The following is a 22,313-nucleotide window of genomic DNA, read 5'->3' as shown; positions in this document are numbered from 1 at the left end:
TGTTATAATTTTTAAATTAAAAAAATTTTTTAATTTATTTTTATTTTTTTTAATTTTAAAATTTAATTTTATTTATTTTTTTATACAGCAGGTTCTTATTAGTCATCAATTTTATACACATCAGTGCATACATGTCAATCCCAATCGCCCAATTCACCACACCACAACCCCCACGCCCCTGTGGCTTTCCCCCCTTGCTGTCCATACGTTTGTTCTCTACATCTGTGTCTCAATTTCTGCCCTGCAAACAGGTTCATCTGTACCATTTTTCTAGGTTCCACATATATGCGTTATTATACGATATTTGTTTTTCTCTTTCTGACTTACTTCACTCTGCATGACAGTCTCTAGATCCATCCACGTCTCAACAAATGACCCAATTTCGTTCCTTTTTATGGCTGAGTAATATTCCATTGCATATATGTACCACTTCTTCTTTATCCATTCGTCTGTCGATGGGCATTTAGGTTGCTTCCATGACCTGACTATTGTAAATAGTGTTGCAATGAACATCGGGGCACATATGTCTTTTTGAAATATGGTTTTCTCTGGGTATATGCCCATAGTGGGATTGCTGGATCATATGGAAATTCTATTTTTTCATTTTTTAAGGAACCTCCATACTGTTCTCCATAGTGGCTGTATCGATTTACATTCCCATCAACAGTGCAAGAGGGTACCCTTTTCTCCACACCCTCTCCAGTATTTGCTGTTTGTAGATTTTCTGATGATGCCCATTCTAACTGGTGTGAGGTGATACCTCATTGTAGTTTTGATTTGCATTTCTCTAATAATTAGTGAGGTTGAGCAGGTTTTCATGTGCTTCTTGGCGATCTGTATGTCTTCTTTGGAGAAATGGCAGGTCTTCTGCCCATTTTTGGATTGGGTTGTTTGTTTTTTTAATACTGAGCTGCATGAGCTGTTTATATATTTTGGAGATTAATCCTTTGTCCGTTGATTCATTTGCAAATATTTTCTCCCATTCTGAGGGTGGTCTTTTCATCTTGTTATGGTTTCCTTTGCTGTGCAAAAGGTTTGAAGTTTCATTAGGTCCCGTTTGTTTATTTTTGTTTTTATTTCCATTTCTCTAGGAGGTGGATCAAAAAAGATCTTGCTGTGATTTATGTCAAAGAGTGTTCTTCCTATGTTTTCCTCTAAGAGTTTTATTGTGTCCAGTCTTACATTTAGGTCTCTAATCCATTTTGAATTTATTTTTGTGTATAGTGTTAGAGAGTGTTCTAATTTCATTCTTTTACATGTAGCTGTCCAGGTTTCCCAGCACCAGTTATTGAAGAGACTGTCTTTTCTCCATTGTATATCCTTGCCTCCTTTGTCATAGATTAGATGACCATAGGTGCATGGGTTTATCTCTGGGCTTTCTATCTTGTTCAAATGATCTATGTTTCTGTTTTTGTGCCAGTACCATATTGTCTTGATTACTGTAGCTTTGTAGTATAGTCTGAAGTCAGGGAGTCTGATTCCTCCAGCTGCGTTTTTTTCCCTCAAGACTGCTTTGGCTATTCGGGGTCTTTTGTTTTTCCCTACAAATTTTAAGATTTTTTGTTCTAGTTCCGTAAAAAATGCCATTGGTAATTTGATAGGGATTCCACTGAATCTGTAAATTGCTTTGGGTAGTATAGTCATTTTCACAATATTGATTCTTCCAATCGAAGAACACGGTATATCTCTCCATCTGTTGGTATCATCTTTAATTTCTTTCATCAGTGTCTTATACTTTTCTGCATATGGTTCTTTCGTCTCCCTATGTAGGTTTATTCCTAGGTATTTTATTCTTTTTGTTGCAGTGGTAAATGGGAGTGTTTCCTTAATTTCTCCTTCAGATTTTTCATCATTAGTGTATAAGAATGCAAGAGATTTCTGTGCATTAATTTTGTATCCTGCAACTTCACCAAATTCATTGATTAGTTGTAGTAGTTTTCTGGTGGCATCTTTAGGATTCTCTATGTATAGTATCATGTCATCTGCAAACAGTGACAGTTTTACTTCTTCTTTTCCAATTTGTATTCCTTTTATTTCTTTTTCTTTTCTGATTGCTGTGGCTAGGACTTCCAAAACTATGTTGAATAATAGTGGTGACAGTGGGCATCCTTGTCTTGTTCCTGATCTTAGAGGAAATGCTTTCAGTTTTTCACCATGGAGAATGATGTTTGCTGTGAGTTTGTCATATATGGCCTTTATTATGTTGATGTAGGTTCCCTCTATGCCCACTCTCTGGAGAGTTTTTATCATAAATGGGTGTTGAATTTTGTCAAAAGCTTTCTATGCATCTATTGAGATGATCATATGGTTTTTATTCTTCAATTTGTTAATATGATATATCACATTGATTGATTTGCGTATATTGAAGAATCCTTGCATCCCTGGGTTAAATCCCACTTCATCATGGTGTATGATCCTTTTAATGTGTTGTTGGATTCTGTTTGCTAGTATTTTGTTGAGGATTTTTGCATCTATATTTATGGGTGATAGTGGTCTGTAATTTTCTTTTTTTTTGTAGTATCTATGTCTGGTTTTGGTATCAGGGTGATGGTGGCCTCATAGAATGAGTTTGGGAGTGTTCCTTCCTCTGCAATTTTTTGGAAGAGTTTGAGAAGAATGGGTGTTAGCTCTTCTCTAAATGTTTGATAGAATTCAACTGTGAAGCCATCTGGTCCTGGAATTTTGTTTGTTGGAAGATTTTGAATCACAGTTTCAATATCGTTACTTGTGATTGGTTGGTTCATATTTTCTATTTCTTCCTGGTTCAGTCTTGGGAGGTTACACCATTCTAAGAATTTGTCCATTTCTTCCAGGTTGTCCATTTTATTGGCATAGAGTTGCTTGTAATATTCTCTTAGGATGCCTTGTATTTCTGCAGAGTCTGTTGTAACTTTTCCTTTTTCGTTTCTAATTTTATTGATTTGAGTCCTCTCCTTCTTTTTCTTGATGAGTCTGGCTAATGGTTTAATAATTTTGTCTATCTTCTCAATGAACCAGCTTTTAGTTTTATTGATCTTTGCTATTGTTTTCTTTGTTTCTATTTCATTTATTTCTGCTCTGATCTTTATGATTTCTTTCCTTCTGCTAACTTTGGGTTTTGCTTGTTCTCTTTTCTCTAGTTCCTTTAGGTGTAAGGTTAGATTGTTTATTTGAGATTTTTCTTGTTTCTTGAGGAAGCTTGTATAGTTATAAACTTCCCTCTTACAACTGCTTTTGCTGCATCCCATAGGTTTTGGATCATCACGTTTTCATTGTCATTTGTCTTTAGCTATTTTTTGATTTCCTCTTTGATTTCTTCAGTGATCTCTTGGTTATTTAGTAATGTATGGTTTAGCTTCCATGTATTTGTGTTTTTTATGTTTTTTTCCCTGTAATTCATTTCTAATCTCATAGCGTTGTAGTCAGAAAAGATGCTTGATACGATTTCAATTTTCTTAAATTTACTGAGGCTTGATTTGTGACCCAAGATGTGATCTATCCTGGAGAATGTCCCGTGTGCACTTGAGAAGAAAGTGTAATCTGCTGTTTCTGGATGGAATGTCCTATAAATATCAGTTAAATCTATCTGGTCTATTGTGTCATTTAAAGCTTCTGTTTCCTTATTTATTTTCATTTTGGATGATCTGTCCATTGGTGTAAGTGAGGTGTTAAAGTCCCCCAGTATTATTTTCTTACTGTCGATTTCCTCTTTTATCGCTGTTAGCAGTTGCCTTATGTATTGAGGTGCTCCTATGTTGGGTGCATATATATTTATAATTGTTATATCTTCTTGGATTGATCCATTGATCATTATGTAGTGTCCTTCCTTGTCTCTTGTAACATTCTTTATTTTAAAGTCTATTTTTTGTGATATGAGTATTGCTACTCCAGCTTTCTTTTGATTTCCGTTTGCATGGAATATCTTTTTCCATCCCCTCTCTTTCAGTCTGTATGTGTCCCTAGGTCTGATGTGGGTGTCTTGTAGACAGCATATGTATGGGTCTTATTTTTGTATCCATTCAGCAATCCTGTGTCTTTTGGTTGGAGCATTTAATCCATTCACTTTTAAGGTAATTATCGATATGTATGTTCCTATGACCATTTTCTTAATTGTTTTGGGTTTCTTTTTGTAGGTTCTTTTCTTCTCTTGTGTTTCCCACTTAGAGAAGTTTCTTTAGCATTTGTTGTAGAGCTGGCTTAGTAGTGCTGAATTCTCTTAGCTTTTGCTTGTCTGTAAAGCTTTTGATTTCTCCATCGAATCTGAATGAGATCCTTGTCAGGTAGAGTAATCTTGATTGTAGGTTCTTCCCTTTCATCACTTTAAGTATATCATGCCACTCCCTTCTGGTTTGTAGAGTTTCTGCTGAGAAGTCAGCTGTTAACCTTATGGGAGTTCCCTTGTATGTTATTTGTTGTTTTTCCCTTGCTGCTTTCAATAATTTTTATTTGTCTTTAATTTTTGCCAGTTTGATTACTATGTGTCTTGGTATGTTTCTCTTTGGGTTTTTCCTGTATTGGACTTGCTGCACTTCCTGGCCTTGGGTGGCTATTTCCTTTCCCATGTTAGGGAAGTTTTTGACTATAATCTCTTCAAATATTTTCTCTGGTCCTTTCTCTCTCTCTTCTCCTTCTGGGACCCCTATAAAGTGAATGTTGTTGTGTTTAATATTGTCCCAGAGGTCTCTTAGGCTGTCTTCATTTCTTTTCATTCTTTTTTCTTTATTCTATTCTGCAGCAGTGAATTCCACCATTCTGTCTTCCAGGTCACTTATCCGTTCTTCTGCCTCAGTTATTCTGCTATCGATTCCTTCTAGTGTAGTTTGCATTTCAGTTATTGTATCGTTCATCTCTGTTTGTTTGTTCTTTAATTCTTCTAGGTCTTTGTTAAAGATTTCTTGCATCTTCTCAATCTTTGCCTCCCTTCTTTTTCCGAGGTCCTGGATCATCTTCACTATCATTATTCTGAATTATTTTTCTGGAAGGTTGCCTATCTCCACTTCATTTAGTTGTTTTTCTGGGGTTTTATCTTTTCCTTCATCTGGTCCATAGCCCTCTGCTTTTTCATCTTGTCTATCTTTCTGTTAATGTGGTTTTTATTCTACAGGCTGCAGGATTGTAGTTCTTCTTGCTTCTGCTGTCTGCCCTCTGGTGGATGAGGCGATCTAAGAGGCTTGTGCAAGTTTCCTGATGGGAGAGACTGGTGGTGGGGAGAGCTGACTGTTTCTCTGGTGTGCAGAGCTCAGTAAAACTTTAATCAGCTTGCCTGCTGATGGGTGGGGCTGGGTTCCCTCCTGTTGGTTGTTTAGCCTGAGGCAACCCACCATTGGAGCCTACCTGGGCTCTTTGGTGGGGCTAATGGCAGACTCTGGGAGGGCTCACACCAAGGAGTACTTCCAAGATCTTCTGCTGCCAGTGTCCTTGTCCCCACAGTGAGCCACAGCTACCCCCTGCCTCTGCAAGAGTCCCTCCACCACTAGCAGATAGGTCTGGTTCAGTCTCCCCTGGGGTCACTGCTCCTTCTCCTGGGTCCTTATGCACACACTACTTTGTGTGTGCCCTCCAAGAGTGGAGCCTCTGTTTCCCCCAGTCCTGTCGACGTCCTGCAATCAAATCCCACTAGCCTTCAAAATCTGATTCTCTGGGAATTCCTCCTCCTGTTGCCGGACCCCCAGGTTGGGAAGCCTGACATGGGGCTCAGAACCTTCACGCCAGTGGGTGGACTTCTGTGGTATAAGTGTTCTCCAGTCTGTGAGTCACCCACCCAGCAGTTATGGGATTTGATTTTACTCTGATTGCGCCCCTCCTATCGTCTCATTGTGCCTTCTCCTTTGTCATTGGATGTGGGATATCTTTTTGGCGAGTTCCAGTGTCTTCCTGTCGATGATTGTCCCACAGCTAGTTGTAATTTTGGTGTTCTCACAAGAGGGAGTGAGAGCACGTCCTTCTACTCTGCCATCCTGTTGTAATTTTTTTTACATCAAGGAATAAATAATTTTTATGTTATCTATGTCATAATTTTTTTTTCCTAGTGTGACTTGGGTTTTTGCATGTGTTTCTGAAGCGGACCAGATCTATTTGCAAAATTGAACTTTGAGACATATAATTCTTACAGATGTCTTATTTACTGAAAAATAGCTCAAAGAATGCATATCATGTAGAGCATGTTAGAACAGGTTAAACTGGGAAATATTCCATTGGTGCAGCTTTTCACAAATTTCCTTTTTCTTCATAGGAGCTTTGCTTGCATGGTGATTAAATTATATCCTGTTTGTCCATGGTATAGATCTGCTTTGGTATAAGAAATAAGCAGCCAAGATATTTGAGTCACCATGCAGAGAGACATTTGCCCAAGAGAGCTGTCTGACTCACATCAGAATTTGCATGAATTAGGAGTCTACCTTTGTTATATTTAGGTACTGAAATTTGGAGTTAGATTATTATCAGACTATTACCTAGACTTTCCTCATTACTAAACTCCTGTTCCTCTCCTATTGAAATTTTTTCTCATAAATGGTTGTTAATTTAGATGAAAAGATACTGCTGGCTTCTATAACTGTGAAGCATTTAATTGTCTAATGTAGTAAATTACATTATTTGATTGCCTTAGGTGTCTTAGGTGTATTAGGTCTTAATAAACTGCTGCCTTGTAATTTTTCTTTTCCTTTCTTTTAATGCTTTCCTTTTATAGACTTATTGCTAGCGCTCTGTAACATTAATATTAAAAGTTGGACAGCTTTTTGCCTTTAATTTCTGTTACTTGTTTTCTATTGCTGTATAGCAAATTACTATAAATTTGATGGCTTAAAACAATACAAGTTTATCAGCTCTGTGGACCAGGAACCTGTACACAGCTTGGCTGAGTCCTCTGCTCAGCATCTCATCGGGCTGAAATCAAGGTGTCAGCCAGGTCTGCACTGTCATCTGAAGCTCTGTGTCCTCTTTCAAGCTAACGTACTATTGGCAGAAATAAGTTCTTTGCAGGTATAAAACTGAGGTACCTAGCTGCTAGACGCCATGTGCAGCTACCGACCGCATGGCTCCCTCCAAAATATGGCATTTTGCTTCTGCCAGCAAAAGAAAGTCTGCTGTTGCTTCTGATCTCTTCAACTTCTGTCATTTAAGTACTCACCTGACTAAGTCTGTCTCACACAAAATAATCTCTCTTTGATTAACTAAAAGTCAATTGCTTTAAGAACTTGATTACAATTGCAAAATTCCTTCATCTTTGCCATATAACACAGTAATACCCTGTTAAAACTGTCCCACCTACACAAGGTGAGGAATTATATAAAAGAATGTTAAACCAGAGGGTACGATCTTGGAGCCATCTTAAAATTCTGCGTACCTCAATCTAGAACATTATATAGAGTTTTAAAATTGGCTTTCTTTGTGGGGGGGGAGGTAGGGAGGTTTTTGGTTATGGCAAATTTCTGACTATCTTTCCATTTTTTTCCCTCTGAGAATTTGTTCAGATTTATCCTAGGTACTGTTTCCCAACTTTTGATATCCTTTAACCATATTGTCTCAATAATTCTAATGCATTGTTATTCTGTAAATATTTTCTCTAATTGCTTAATATTTATTTATATAGTTAATTCTTGCTCCATTTTCTTTATCTGTGTACTTGCCTTCTATTCTTTGTACGATCAGATTATCCCTGAGTGTCTAGGATAGAACAGCTATTCACTGATTCAAATCCTCTCAACCACTTTGTCTGGTGGGTGTGTTGGAGATTCTGTGGGTAACTATGCAGTTGGGATCATTTATAGTGAGACATTTGGATTCAGAAGATCTCACCTTGAAGAAAATTGCAGCATGCCAATGACCCTTGAGAGTCTCACACTTTGCAGCTGTAGTTCAGACTTCAACCAAGAACCCTTAAGGTATTCTGATGGAGAATCCATGGAGAATCTGGATTCTTCCTCTTCTTATGTGTCTTGCCCTACCAATCCCATCAGCTTCAGCAGCCTCCTGAGCTCAGTGAGGTGGGTGTCCCATTTGGGATTCATCTCTCTGCTTCTAGCTCCAAAGGGCTTCCAGGAAGAACACCAGGTTTATTGAGGAGTGACCTTGGAGTTCATCTCATGTCATTACTTATGCCAAAGGATACAGTCCAGCAAAGCTGTTCAATCACTAAAAATAGTTGCCTCATACATTTTATCCAGATTTGCAGCCGACTTTTTCTAACTAATAAATCTGTTGTTGATTTCTCTGTCATGGCTAAAAAAGGAATTCCCTGTGGTAATATGTAGTCAGAAGAAAAGGTATTTCAAAGGAAATACTTGGTGAACTCTCTGAAGTTACATAAATCAATATCATAATTGAAATAAAAAAAAATATTGATGACTGATTTGCCATGATCCTGGGGAGTCCTGAATCTTGTTTAGGGATTGGGAAAATTAATGATATTATAGAATCCTCCAAACAGGTAGACATCAATTTGAATGATAGTTTCCTAAAGGAGTTAAGACCTTGTGCTTCCTATGGTTTAAAAATAACAAGTGGTTACACTGTGTGAGTATCAAGTCATAAGGAAAAGCTTGTACTTTCCATAGAGTTTGTAATGCTCCACTGGCCACTAACTGAGGACAAAAGACAAGATGGACACCTGGTGGATTAGTGCTCAAGATAAGAATCTGATACAGAGATTTGAAGAATGAATTGTACATGGACTTGGAAGCCAAACCACCTAGAATGAGAAGACATAATTTTTTATGCCCCACAATTCTTTATGCTCAAGTTTTGTCTAGAGAACACATGAAACTTCTCTTCAACATATCCTTAAAATATATCCACAAGTTCTTGCTTTCATTTGTTCCACACTTTCCTTCTTATTTATTTTGTAACAATGCCTGGAGTCTGATTACAAGCTACTCTCTCCTTCTTTGTATTGGGCTTTCAACTGAAATGATTTTAGTTCATACTCATCTAGGCTTTAGCAACTTCTGGAGACTCCTTTACAATTTGCTTTCTTGTGTAATAATCTCAAAAGGATATAATCTGCTGATATGGTCTACTGATTGAAGACAGAGCTTTAGGTTCAATGGTCAGATGACTTCCCTGACAACCAACAGGGGACACTTTTGCCAGTATTTTTAGGGACATGTTTAGTTTCACATACATGCCCATGTATGGGGTGGTGATGTTTCTTGTCCTGAAAGAAAGAGTGTGCATCCAGTAAGATTAATTATACTTGAGTTGATTTCTAGTATAAAGGTTTATGAAGATTTTATCAGGAAGCATTTTAGCAAAATTTACCATAAAAGCAGGACATGAAATGGAGTAAAGCACAATACCCAGTTGAACTGGGGCCAGAGTGCTCAGAAATGCCACAGTCCTGATCCTAATAATTTCTGTTACCAGTGGTCTCAGAAAAGTTTGAAAAGTACTAGCAGAGTAGATAAGACAGTGGCCCAAATTTAGAAAGCATGTTTTATAATCCTGATACAGCCCTCCTCAACTGTGTGGTCTTGGCAAATCGATTGACCTCTGTGGCACTCAGCTTCTTCATTAGTCAAATAATTTGGTGAGAAAAAGGATGCAGATAATTTCTACATTAATCTCCAACTACGTCATTGTACCAGGGATGATCTATGTTTAATTAGTTACAAAAAATAGAAATATTTATGACTTTGGTTATTAATGAATTTTTGTAATCTGAAATGATAAAATACCTAGAGGAAATATAGCCACAGTTCATTGTCAAGACACTTTTGAAACAATAAGGAAGACTATTCTCTCTATAGTGCCGAACAATTTAAATGTGCACATAGAACCCTATGCCATTCTGTAATCATAAAAATAAATGATTGGATTCATACAGGTAAATGGCCAATATCTATAATAAATGAATTATTTCCTGTAAAAATTCCCAGTCTAAATTCATAATGGCCTATTACAGGAAAAAAGCATTTCAATCTTCATATGATCTGGAATTTGGCATTTGGTCTTCTCTTTTACTCAGGTTCATTATGCAGGGTGAAAATAATGTCAAAATAACCTGGAACTTATATCACTAGCACTGTTGATGGACCATCACTTTTTTATAAGAAACTATAGATATGACTTTAGTTTAACTATATGATATGGGAATAACTAGAGGACCCTCTTCTAATAAAAGTGTTCATAAACAGCCTCCTAGAAGACTGGAGATAGCTATAGCCCTCTTTTTGGCTTTGGAAGTTTGAAGACTTCTACATATTTGAAACTATCTATATATCCATACTTATATATATCATCTCTCTATGTATCTATGTATCTATTATCTATCTATATATCTATCTATCCATCTATCTTTCTAAATTACACACACCAGGGAGAACTAACTGTATTTTTTTCAGTGTCATTCATATCAGCATAGTAATCATGAGTTTCTCTAGTTAGAAATTTATCTCATCCTTAAGTGAATGGAATACACACTAAGTTTTAAGAGGAACATAAAATCTTGAACTTTTAGACACTGTCAAAAAAAAAAAAAAAGGCAGTTGGATGGGATGAGATGAACTAAAGTAGGGAAATGTGGGACTGGGGAAATTGTTAACTCTCTGTCTCTGTCAGGGAAAAAGAAATGGGAGATTTAAGGGCACCTCGAACAAATCTTAGGTATCTTATCTAATGTCTCCTCAGACTCAACTTGATATTTTTATTAACTTTCAAAATGATGAGGCTTTTTACATTGTTACAAATTGTTTCTATTTTTGGCTTCCATAAAACTCTCATATTCCCAGCTTTATTCATTCATTCAAACATACAAATATGTAGTGAGCACCATATAAGCCACACACTATTTTAGGTGGTGCTGACAGAGCAATGAGCAAAACCTATAAAGTTCCCTGTCTATGTGTCAGTGCTTAAGTATGGCTGCTGAATGGGACACTTAGGTTGAGGAAAGCATATACATCTCCTTTATCTTCGGTGCTTCATGGCTATTGTACTCCATTCAATTTTGATAGACTCAGTTCCTCCATGCCATGTGAAAACTCTGCCTATTTTGGGTTATATTTATTTTCAGTGCTTGAGACATGCAAACTGTTTCCAATGACATTGAAAATCTATCTGCATCATACTTCAGACTTGTAACTTGTGATAGTTCTTGCTGTACAACTTGTGGGTCACATTTCTAAGCTAAAGTTGTTTTGCCTTGTTGTTGCAGTTGTTATTTTTTTTTTCTACCATCCTGAAAGAGGCTTCTCCTTCTATTATATTTTTGAATGCGAAGAAATACAACTGAACTGTGTTATGCAATATTTAAACAGAAATATATGACTTTTTCATTACATATGCCAAGAGGTTTCTGATAAACATGGACCTTCCTAGTATACTTGAAGTTACATCACTTAATAGACCTCCAACAATCTCTTTTTTCCTTCCAAACATCTTTTTAGTAAAATTTTTGGTGCTTAAATCCTAATTTAAAATGGATTAAATCAAATAAAGGTCTTCTTTTGTCAAGTTCCTATCTGAATCCCTGAAATACTCAGAGATGTGGAGATTCTCTCCAGTATTTAAGCTACAGACCACGCTGCAGCTGCATGGTATATAAATATCCTGAAGTCACTTAGCTTTGTAGTGAGCAGGAAACGTTTGGCTGCAAAGAAATATCTGTTTGCCAGCAGTGAGTTCCTCTGAGTGTGGGACCACCTCCTGATTTCTTGTCATATAGCCAGTTTCCAGTTGCTGCATAATCATCAAGAACAATACAAGATGAAAACAAAAATGTCCTTAGGTTGATATTTTTCCATTTTTCCACCCAGCAAGTAAACAAGCATTTGTCGATTTTCTCCCAGCGGGCTCACTTCCAATTTTGAAGAACTGATTATAGAGACTTCTTTGAACCCACTAGACAGGGAACATGTAGGTCTAGGTTATACAGTGGTTAGTACTTTGTTGAAACCCTTCTGAGATTTCTCCCAGAAAGAAAACTGCAGATGAACCCTGCTGTGCCAGTCTGTCACTGGTGGTGTGAATACACACTACCGTTCTATGGCATTCCAGCAGTACCTTTGCCCCGAGCTTGATTTTAGGACTTCAATTAAAGCATTACCCATGTGTTCAAACGGATTGCTCAAAGCTTTTATTCATTCTTCTAAAAAAATCACTCTGATATAAAGCATATGAGTAATAGGAATGAAATTACTGCAGCATGTACACATATTTACGAACCAGTGCAATATTTTACCCTTTTTTTCTTGTACACTGTATATAAGTAGTTCCAATACATAAAATATTTTACTTATAGTCACACAAGGCCTTAAATATTCTTATCACTATATTTAGGTTATGAATATTGTTAGTATATATTTGTTTCCTTTGGTAAATCTATCAGGTTTTCAAAGGCAGAAAATGCATCTTGGACATCTTTGAACCAAAAAATCAACAGCAATATACAGCTTATAGTAAATATTTATTAATGTCTTTAACAATTAGGAAGAGTTGATTACCAGATATACTTTGTGTACAGGATGATCTATATACATTCTTATTTATTCATGTGTTTATAATAATCTTTGCATATTACTATTAATGTATTATTTCCAACATCTATTTACTTTACCATGTAAAGTAAATTTTAAAACTCATAGTGACTTCTATTTTTTTCTTGCTAATATTGTTAAGTCACAAAACAGTTCTCAGAAAAATACATTAGACATATCTAATATTTTACATTCTTAGGATGGTCTGGGCATTGGTTCACTCAGGGTATTCTCCTTATACATTGATCATGGCTGTGGTGTAAAAGTCTTGAACACAGTAACCTGTGAGATGCATCTAAAAGCGAAATGTTCATTTGTGTTTAGGAAGATCTGTTCTAATAGCTACTGAGTGACCCAGTCATTTTGAAGTATACACTATCATTTCATATCTACTACTCTATTCACTGGAAAGAGAGAAATGGCCATTTTCTTTTAATCTGCAAATAACAGCTGGATATATAATCCTTGAAAAAGATATTTAAAACATTTGAATTTCCTTTGATTATCACATTCTTCCTACAATCCCCAGCAATACCCATTGTAGCCCAGGGAACAGCCCTTACTCCTTGTGTTGTTTTTATCCACTCACTGGTTTGAAATCTCGTCCAGCCTTTGGTTTTAAATAACATTAATATGTGAATATATCCAAATATATGTCTTCAACTGTGAACACCTACCCAAACCACAAACTTCTAAAAACAACTGCATGTTCATTATCACTAATTAGATGTCTAAAAGGTAACTTATTCTTAAATTATCTAAAAACAAACTACTGTTCCTCCCTCAAAGCGTACTTCCTCTACATTCTTCCTCATTTTATCAATGGCAACTTCATTCTGAATTATTCAATCCTATATATTATCATTTTCCTTTAATACTCACTTTCTTTGCATCATGATATCCATTACTAATTTTGTATTAGGACTAAAGAATGCAATACATAATTATAGACACAGCTTGATATGTACATCAGATGCAGACCCTATTTTGTAGTGTAAGAGTAATTATATGACTGAGTAAGGAAGATTAAAATCGGGTAGACCTTTTCATCATAAGTTTTTCTTAAATCTTTCCCAAATGAATGAATAAATGAATATATACATAAAAATAATTATTCCTAAATGTTACCTTTGTTAAATAGAAGTAAATATATTTTAATCTGAAAGATTCTGCTAGTACAGTTTAATTTTTTACTGATAAGAACTCCTAATTAGGGAGTTCCCTGGAGGTCCAGTGGTTGGGATTCGGCACACTGCTGTGATCCAGGTGCAATCCCTGGTCTGGGAACTGAAATCCCACAAGCCATGCAGTGACGTGGCCCAAAAAATATATATATTCCTAATTAAAAACAGGGTTGTTGGTTTTTTTTCCAGAAACTCCAATTTTTTTTCACATGATTACAGTTGTGTTAAGTATTGTAAGTAAGTAAGTAATAATTACTAATTATAACACTCATAGACTTAGGATTTTAATACATAATGTTCCTAAAAAAAAAAATGTATGTAGTTTATATGGAATCTTAGTGTGCAAAGATAGTTTTATAGTCCCTTAGAACAAAAACAAATTACAGTAAATTTCATATATGTATTCTAAATGTATTTTACATTCTATTACATTTTTCAACCGTATTATTATTAGGTAATCAATACGACCACAGTTTTTTCCCCTGAAATAAAATTATGGGATGGAACTTGGGGAAACTCTAAGGAGTTTATTTAGAATAACAACAGTTCTGGTAAGCTCTACTGTTCCCCTGTGTTTGCTTTAGGCCAAAGACTTCCACTACAGAGATCCAGACACATCTTGGTGTTAGTTGAAATTCTAGACTCTCCTCTACGAATAATATAATAAACACATTCAATTAATCTTGGTCCACATTTGGAAAATATACTCTGTGATGACCCTTAAATAGCTTAAGGAGTCAGGTTGCTTGAATTGAAGTCATGCTTAAATTTTTACCTGATATACAGCCGTTGGCAAATTATTTAACCTCTGTAAACTTTGATTTCTTCATCTATAAAATTGAGATAATAAAAATAATATCTATCTAGGGACTGCTGGTGGTCCAGTGGCTAAGGCTCCGCGCTCCCAATGCAGGGGGCCCAGGTTTGATCCCTGGTCAGGGAATTAGATCCCACATGCCACAAAGAGTTCGCATACAGAAAGAGAAAAACAAATACCGTATGCTAACACATACATATGGAATCTAAAAAAAAAAAAAAAATGGTTCTGAAGAACCTAGGGGCAGGACAGGAATAAAGATGCAGATGTAGAGAATGGACCTGAGGACACGGGGAGGGGGAAGGGTAATCTGCAACCAAGTGAAAGAGTGGCATGGACATATATACACTACCAAATGTAAAATAGATAGCTAGTGGGAGGCAGCCGCATAGCACAGGGAGATCAGCTCGGTGCTTTGTGACCACCTAGATGGGTGGGATAGGGAGGGTGGGAGGGAGGGAGATGCAAGAGAGAGGGGATATGAGGATATATGTATATGTATAGCTGATTCACTTTGTTATAAAGCAGAAACTAACACACCATTGTAAAGCAATTATACGCCAATAAAGATGTTTAAAAAAAAAAAAATATCCCGCACGTGGCAAGGAAGGTCCCGCGTGCTGCAACTAAGACCAGGCGCAGCCAAATAAATAAATAAATAAATATTTAAAAAATATATATCTATCTAACAGAGTTATTGTGAGATTTAAGTGAGGTAATATGTGAAAAACAATGTAGAATAATCTGGCATTTTATTAATGAAAAGGGAATGTTTGCAGTTATGGTTGTAACATGAAATATATTCTCTGGACTTGGATACATTCAAACTTCCAATTTCATCACCTATTTCCTCTTTCTTAATACCCAGTATCCTCTCCCACTTTTTTCTTCTTGATCCTCTCTACCCCACTGTAAGCTAGAATGGATCCTGTATTTCCTTCCCATTCAACAAAATGCTACTGGGTTATTAGCAGACAAATAAAATGACAGCTGGTAAGGACTTAAAAAATAGTTTCTCCTAGTAATGATTTCATTTGAAGAGGAGAAGAGACAGACTATTCTAGAAGGATTTGTTTTGGTCAATTATCTATCAGTTATATAATCCAGAATTTCATCCCCTGTCAAGTGCTCTCACAGAATTCACAAGTGACATGGCAGGGAACTGCTTTATTACCTATGTGAAGTTGCTTCACTCAGGCTTTCATGCAGTTCCTGTGGGTTAGCTGTATCAGTTATCTATTCCCAAACACATTCCTTTGTAGAACAGAAATAATCTATTTTGCTTTCTATTTATTCTTCTATGCCCAATATATCTTCTGTTTACCTTCTTTATATCTGACTTAACAATATTTTATTTTTTTCACATCTCTGATTTGACTATTGTCTCCTAGGAGACAATATCACAACAATCACCTGTTTTCCCTAGCACAGTGATTGGTCAATAATAAGCACTCTATAAATATTTAAATAATAAAATGTAATTCAGAATATCTTATCCTCATAGAAAATTTTCTGACATATTCTACATTTACATAGAAACACTATTCTTCCTTTTATTTTTACTTTGTTGTATAGAAAAAAAGCAGTATTTACTAAGGCTGACAAGATACATAGAAGATTATTATCTTTTCTAATAGAATAAAAGCTTGTCATAGACTAACAGCTAATTGGCTATTTACCATGACACATTTCAAAGCATATCAGAGTTTATATGACCTTTAGCGTGTGCATCAACTGCTCCAGTAAACTGATTAGTATAATTTCTTCTCACTGTTCATGGCCTCACGTAACAATGCAGGAAAGCATCACATGCCTAAGATGGCAATTTACAGTATAATGCCTTGATATTATCTATTTCTCAAATATATTCCCACTAGCATGTGCTGAAATGGCATTGATACAAACAGGACCACGGCAGTGGTGGAAACTCCTAAAAGTGACCCTCAATGAGCCAAACCCTTGTATAATCCCCTCCCCTTGAGTATTGATTAAACCTGGGACTTCCTTCTAATCAATAAAAAAACTAATACGATATTGGTGCATGAGAGTGAGGTGCTGCTGTGACAGATATTTTAAAGGAGGAGCAGCTTTGTAACCAGAAGGTGAGCTAAGGCTGGAACAATTTTGAGGGGCATGATAGAGAAAGTGTAATCACATGAACAGGCTGTTAGTAGAAACTCAGATATGAAAGTGCTGCCAGTAGGAGATTAGAAGGAGGTGAGCAGTGTGTTATTAGAAACTGGGTGAAGATATCCTTGTTACGTAGTGGTGGAACATTTAATAAAATCCTTGCCTGCATTTATATGGAAAGCAGAACTTGTAAGTGATGAATTTGGTCCAAAAGAACACTGAAAGTGGGGCTTTATTTCTTCTTGCTGCTTATAGTAAAATGTGAGAAGCGAGAAATAAATGGAGGGAAGGATTGTTAAATAAAAAGTAACCAGGACTAGATGATTTTGGTAATTATCAGCCTCTCCAGGACAGCAAAAGACTTAGAATTAAGATCCACTGTCAGGAAAGCGTGCTCTAGAGACAAGACTGAGGGTTAGACTGTATGGCTATACAACCCTTCGCTAAAACCTCAGAAAGATTAAGAAGACAGTATTCAGGCACACAAGTGGCCTTTAAAGAGATTAAGGGTGTGATTTACAGATCTCAATCAAACCAGAGAGTTTCTAGGAAGCTTAAGGGCATTGTTCCTCAGCCATCTCACTAAGAGGCCAAGATACAGAAAGTATTTTCTCAGAACAATATGTAACCATAGCTTCTTGTCTAATGGAGTGAATGCAAGTGATATCTAGGGAAGGCCTAGAAACTTCCTTAGAAAAATCATTTGAGCAGAAACATTGCTAGCTTGGGTCAAAAGGGACAGAGAACATAGACAATTAAAAGAAATTGTCAGGCCTCCAAAATTCTGATGATAGAAAACTGGCTAATAAAACTAATCATGTTAACTTTCATATGAGAAGAAGGATTACTCAACAAATGGAATGAAAACTGCAGGGAGCCTTGGATAATTGTTTCCCAGGTATTGAAGCTCAATCAGAGAATTCCAACTAGAGTTAGCTCAGCCAAATTTCAAAACTTCCAGCACCAGGGACTCTTTCTCTACTGTATTTTTTTTCCCTTCCTTTTTGAACTAGAATGTCCATAGCTGGCATCCTATTGCTGTTCCACCATTGTATTTTGGGTGTGTTTGTGGCAGATAATTTGTCTGTTTTGGTTTTACAGATCCACAGATCAAGTGGAATGGTGCTCCAGGAGGTGTGCGTAACAGATTTCAACCATGAGCCTCATCTGTACCTGGACCAGATATAGATGGAATTTTGAGCTTTGTACTGATGCTAAAATAGAATGAGACATTTGGAGACTTTGGGATCAGGTGAATGCATTTTGCATTTGATTATGAAACACTGGTGGCCAGAGGGCAAAACGTGACTTTAGGTGAACTAAAGCGACCACTAATGAATCACCTCCTTTTTTCTCCTCCTGTGACTCACTGGCAGTCACGTTAGTAGAACCCTTCTCCTTGAGTGCAGCAGAACCTGTGGCTTACTTCTAAGCAACAGAAAACTAGTACAATGACTTTCTTCCCACCTTCACAATTCACTAAAATATTCAACTGTGCAGAATTCACTATATGGTTCTACAGATCTATTGTGAAAGAAGGTGGAATATTCCAAGCAGACAAATGACAGGCACATTATCAAGTTACAGAAAAAATGTATATTCTATTTAAGTCTGGCTTAAACTAAGTCTGGCTGGACCACGGATCTTGTGGAATGAAGGGAGGAGTGGATATGAGGTGAGTGAATAACCAAAGACCATAATTGATACTGATCATCACTCATGTTGAAGAGTTTGACTTCACACTGATGATAGCACGTAAATAATCATATTTTTGCTCTTGGACTGTGCCATCCAATATATTAGTCACTATCTACATGTGGCTATTTACTTTTAAATTGATTAAAATTACATAAAATTTAAAATTAGGCCCTCAGTTCCACTAGCTACATTTTAAATACTCCGTAGCAACATGTAGTTGATAGCTACCATACGGGACAGTACAGATGTAAAACATTTCCATCATCACAGAAATTCTATTGGAAAGCACTGCTTTGAGAAGGTTAACTCTAGCTGAAAAGTTGAGTAGGGATTGGAGAGTGAAAAAAAGAGCAAGTGAGAGGACTGCAGGAAGTCACTGAAATAATTCAGTTGAGAGATTGTGGTGAAAAAAGTATGAGTGGAAAGAAGAAATATTTAGCAAGGCCGCAAGGGACTGAATGTTCACATCCCCCCAAAATTCATATGTTAAATCCTAACTCAAAATGTTATGGTATTGTGGGTGGGCCTTTGGGAAGTGATTAAGTAATGAGGATGGAGCCTTCCTAAATGATACTAGTAGGCTTATAGAAGAGATCCCAGAGAGCTCCCTTCTCCCTTCTGCCATATGAGAACTCAGCAAGAAGACCATTGTTGCTGAACCAGGAAGTGGGCTCTCACCAGACACTGAATCTGTTGGTGCCTTGATCTTGGATTGTCCAGCCTCCAAAACTGTGAGAAATAAATTTCTGTTATGTAGAAGCCACCCAGTCTATGGAATTTTGTAATAGCAGCCGAAACAAATTAAGACAAAAGTCCAAATGATAATGAATAGTTAGATGCTGAGAATTGGGAAATGAGTAGTTAAAAAGTTACCTAACTTTTGATCAATAAATCTAATATAAAATGAGATCTGTCTATGCCTTATGCTTCCATTGTACCAAAATACCTCATTGTGTTCATTATTTTACTTTCTAAGCAGTGAGACTTCAGGGACTGATGTATTTTTAAATTTCCTGTGCCTGCTAATTCCTACTTCATTAAAGGGTTTCCCATAAATATTTGTTGAATGAATAGATAAATAAATAAGAAAGGAATGGAATCTCAGAATCTCAGTAAATTAGGATTATGTGCAATAATATATTCTTATATTATATACCCCAGGGTAAACTCTGTGATTAAAAAAAAAAAAAATAGCTATCTTTAAGATGCTAAATTAAAACACCAAGCACCTAAATGAAGAAAGAAACCTCTCTGAATTTGCTTGATGTGCTGTGTATCAAAGATAGCTTGTTATACACTACCAAACGTAAAATAGATAGCTAGTGGGAAGCAACCGCATAGCACAGGGAGATCAGCTCTGTGCTTTGTGACCACCTAGAGGGGTGGGATAGGGAGGGTGGGAGGGAGGGAGATGACAGAGGGAAGAGATATGGGAACATATGTATATGTTAAACTGATTCACTTTGTTATTAAGCAGAAACTAACACACCATTGTAAAGCAATTATACTCCAATAAAGATGTTAAAAAAAAAAGAAAAAAAAAAGATAGCTTGTTAAAGTCTGTTTATAACAGGGGAGAAAATTGGAAAGCAAAATCCTCCAGGCAGTATGATTACTGATTTTATTAAATGAACAGAAGAGAGGTATCTTTTTAGCATTACTTGCTGAGAAACATCACTATCTGAAGAATATAAAGGGCTCAAAGCTTCTTACAGAAGAGTTATCTAATGTCTCAAGAAATATGTGAATCTGACGTTTGAATATTTTATTCAAATGATAGGATGGTAACGAAAATGGAATATCTTTGCTTTAATTATCATCATATATGGAACTTAATTGTGCCCAAAGGTATTTGTTTGTTTGTATTTTGTTTTTTAATGTGAAGCGTCTCACTGCAAATACATTTGCCTGAGAATTTTTGTTGTTGTTGGCTGCTGCTATCTTTTTCTTTCTGGGTGAAATACTTTCCTCCAAAATATGCTTATCACAAAATCATACATCCCCTGCTTGCCAAACTTTTTCAACATAAAGAGTTCACAGAGACTTTAAATCCAACTTCTAAACGAATTCTTATTACTGATACCCTAAACTACTTTAAAAATGGAAGTCAATTAAAATACCAGCTAAGTTCTTATATGATCATTGAAAAAATAGTGATAATACTGACTCCATGAGTATATTTAGGAGCTGATGAAACCCTAGTGTCATTTAAAAATAAGAATTTTAGTAGATTTTAGATTTTCCATAGATAAATTTAAAAGTCTTGATCAAAGAAATGCACTGGTTTTCTCTGGCAGATACAATTTTATTTTCCTGTACAGATTGTGCCCATGTTTGGTGATTAGTATATTATGTCTTTATTATTCATAGGAAACAAAGTTTTATTGTAAGTACAGATATACGCAGCCTACTTATTTTACTGAAATTTTTATCTATTTTTAAAACAGATTACTTTTATATATTCCAGCCATGCTTTTCTTTCTTTTTTTTTCTCCAAAATATAATTAAAACCTGGGGTCCTATTAAAAATCAGATCCCTATTATAGAAGTGGTAAGCTACACCAAAATATAAGGTATAAATAAGTTATTTTTAAAAGGCGTATTGTAATTGTAATCTAAGTTATTTTCATTAGAAAAGGGTTAATGATGATGATGATTAGAATTATTACTAGAAATTCAAAATGGAAACGTGGTATAGATTTGCCAGCTGTTAAAATGGAAGACTTCTCCTCATAATTTCTCCTATATCTAATTCCTGGGTTCACATAGTATGTAAGAGAAGCAGAGGAAAGCAAAGCTAATAAGATCTATCCAGGAAGCACAGCCAGTATATTTCTTGGCTCTCCTCCTTTCTTTTCTTTTCTTTCAACCTTTATTTTTTCCATCCTTTACTACTTGTCTTTTATCTCTACATAACTTAAAAAAATCTTTTGCCTCATCATATTATGCAACTGAATAAAGTTATTGATTTGTTATTATTTGACAGATTTAATTTATCACACCAACTCTTAAAAAAATAAAAACCAACATTTTCTGTTTTTCTCAAAAACAATACAAATCACAAAATTGTAATTTGATGAACTAGAAGGTAAGTTCCAGGTTTACAAATGCAAGTTCTGAATCATGTCCTGCTACATAATAGCTATATAGTCCCCCCAAACTCCCTTCATCTGAAATTCTGTAACTTTATTTACAATGTAAGAATAACAATGTTTTCATCCATAACTCAAATGATTACCGTGACCATAAAATGTTTGGATATGAAAATGTTTTACAAAATGCAAAAACTACAAATATATTACAAATGTGTTTTTCTTCTGAAGCTCAGTGATCAGTGAAAGAAAAGTTTTCCTTACTTCTACTTTAATATCATGTTAACTGAAAAGGAGCTTACTTGAAAATTAAGTTCATGGAATCTCACTATAAACTGAGAATGGAGTGAATTCTCTCCCAGGATTAGGTATCTATGGTTATTTTGTGCATATGTGAAATTTAGAGATTATTTCTGCATTTGTGAAAGAGTTGCCTCTATTTACTCCTCTCTTCTATTCTGCCTGACATATGGCAGAAATATATGATCCAGTTCTAGGCAATTTTGCCATCACTAGTGCCCTTATGCTTCTCTGTTCTCATGGACCCTCTGCATGTGGATGCTCCAAACCAACTGCTCTCTCCTCTAGTACAAAACATTTTCATTGCTTTCAATCTCTGTCTTACATGCCCCAAACCACACTGTGCCCAACCTGCTCCATTGTTCCAGGGTCTGCTAAGTTATTGAAATAAATATGGTATGGAGATTTTATCTAAACATTAGAAATTACTAAAAATGCAAATGATATTTTTTAATAACTTTTCTATGGAAAAGTAACTGATAAAACTTATACCATATTCAGAGTGAATATGCTCAAAGGAATTAATATTCTATTTAAAACTTCCTTAGTATAATTTCACATATACCAAATTTTAAAATGGCATAAGATTGCAGGACAGGAAAAGGGTAGTAAAAACAGTATAAATGTTACCGTTAGTTTT

The 22,313-nt window shown here is 35.8% G+C and overlaps 1 long non-coding RNA gene across 1 annotated transcript in view; it reads left to right on the top strand.

Moving 5' to 3' along the window:
• The window catches only part of LOC309660157, a 633,532-nt gene extending 613,867 nt beyond the window's left edge, over positions 1-19,665 (top strand). The window contains exon 4 of the long non-coding RNA XR_014263217.1: positions 19,632-19,665. This is a non-coding gene — a long non-coding RNA (uncharacterized lncRNA). The remainder of the gene's footprint in view (positions 1-19,631) is intronic.
• The last annotated feature ends 2,648 nt before the right edge of the window (positions 19,666-22,313 follow it).

The sequence above is a fragment of the Balaenoptera physalus genome (genome assembly GCF_965194825.1).
Source record: "Balaenoptera physalus genome assembly, chromosome: 4".
NCBI lineage: Eukaryota > Metazoa > Chordata > Mammalia > Artiodactyla > Balaenopteridae > Balaenoptera > Balaenoptera physalus.
Note: the sequence above shows the minus strand (reverse complement) of the source record. Positions and strands in the feature narration are given on the sequence as shown.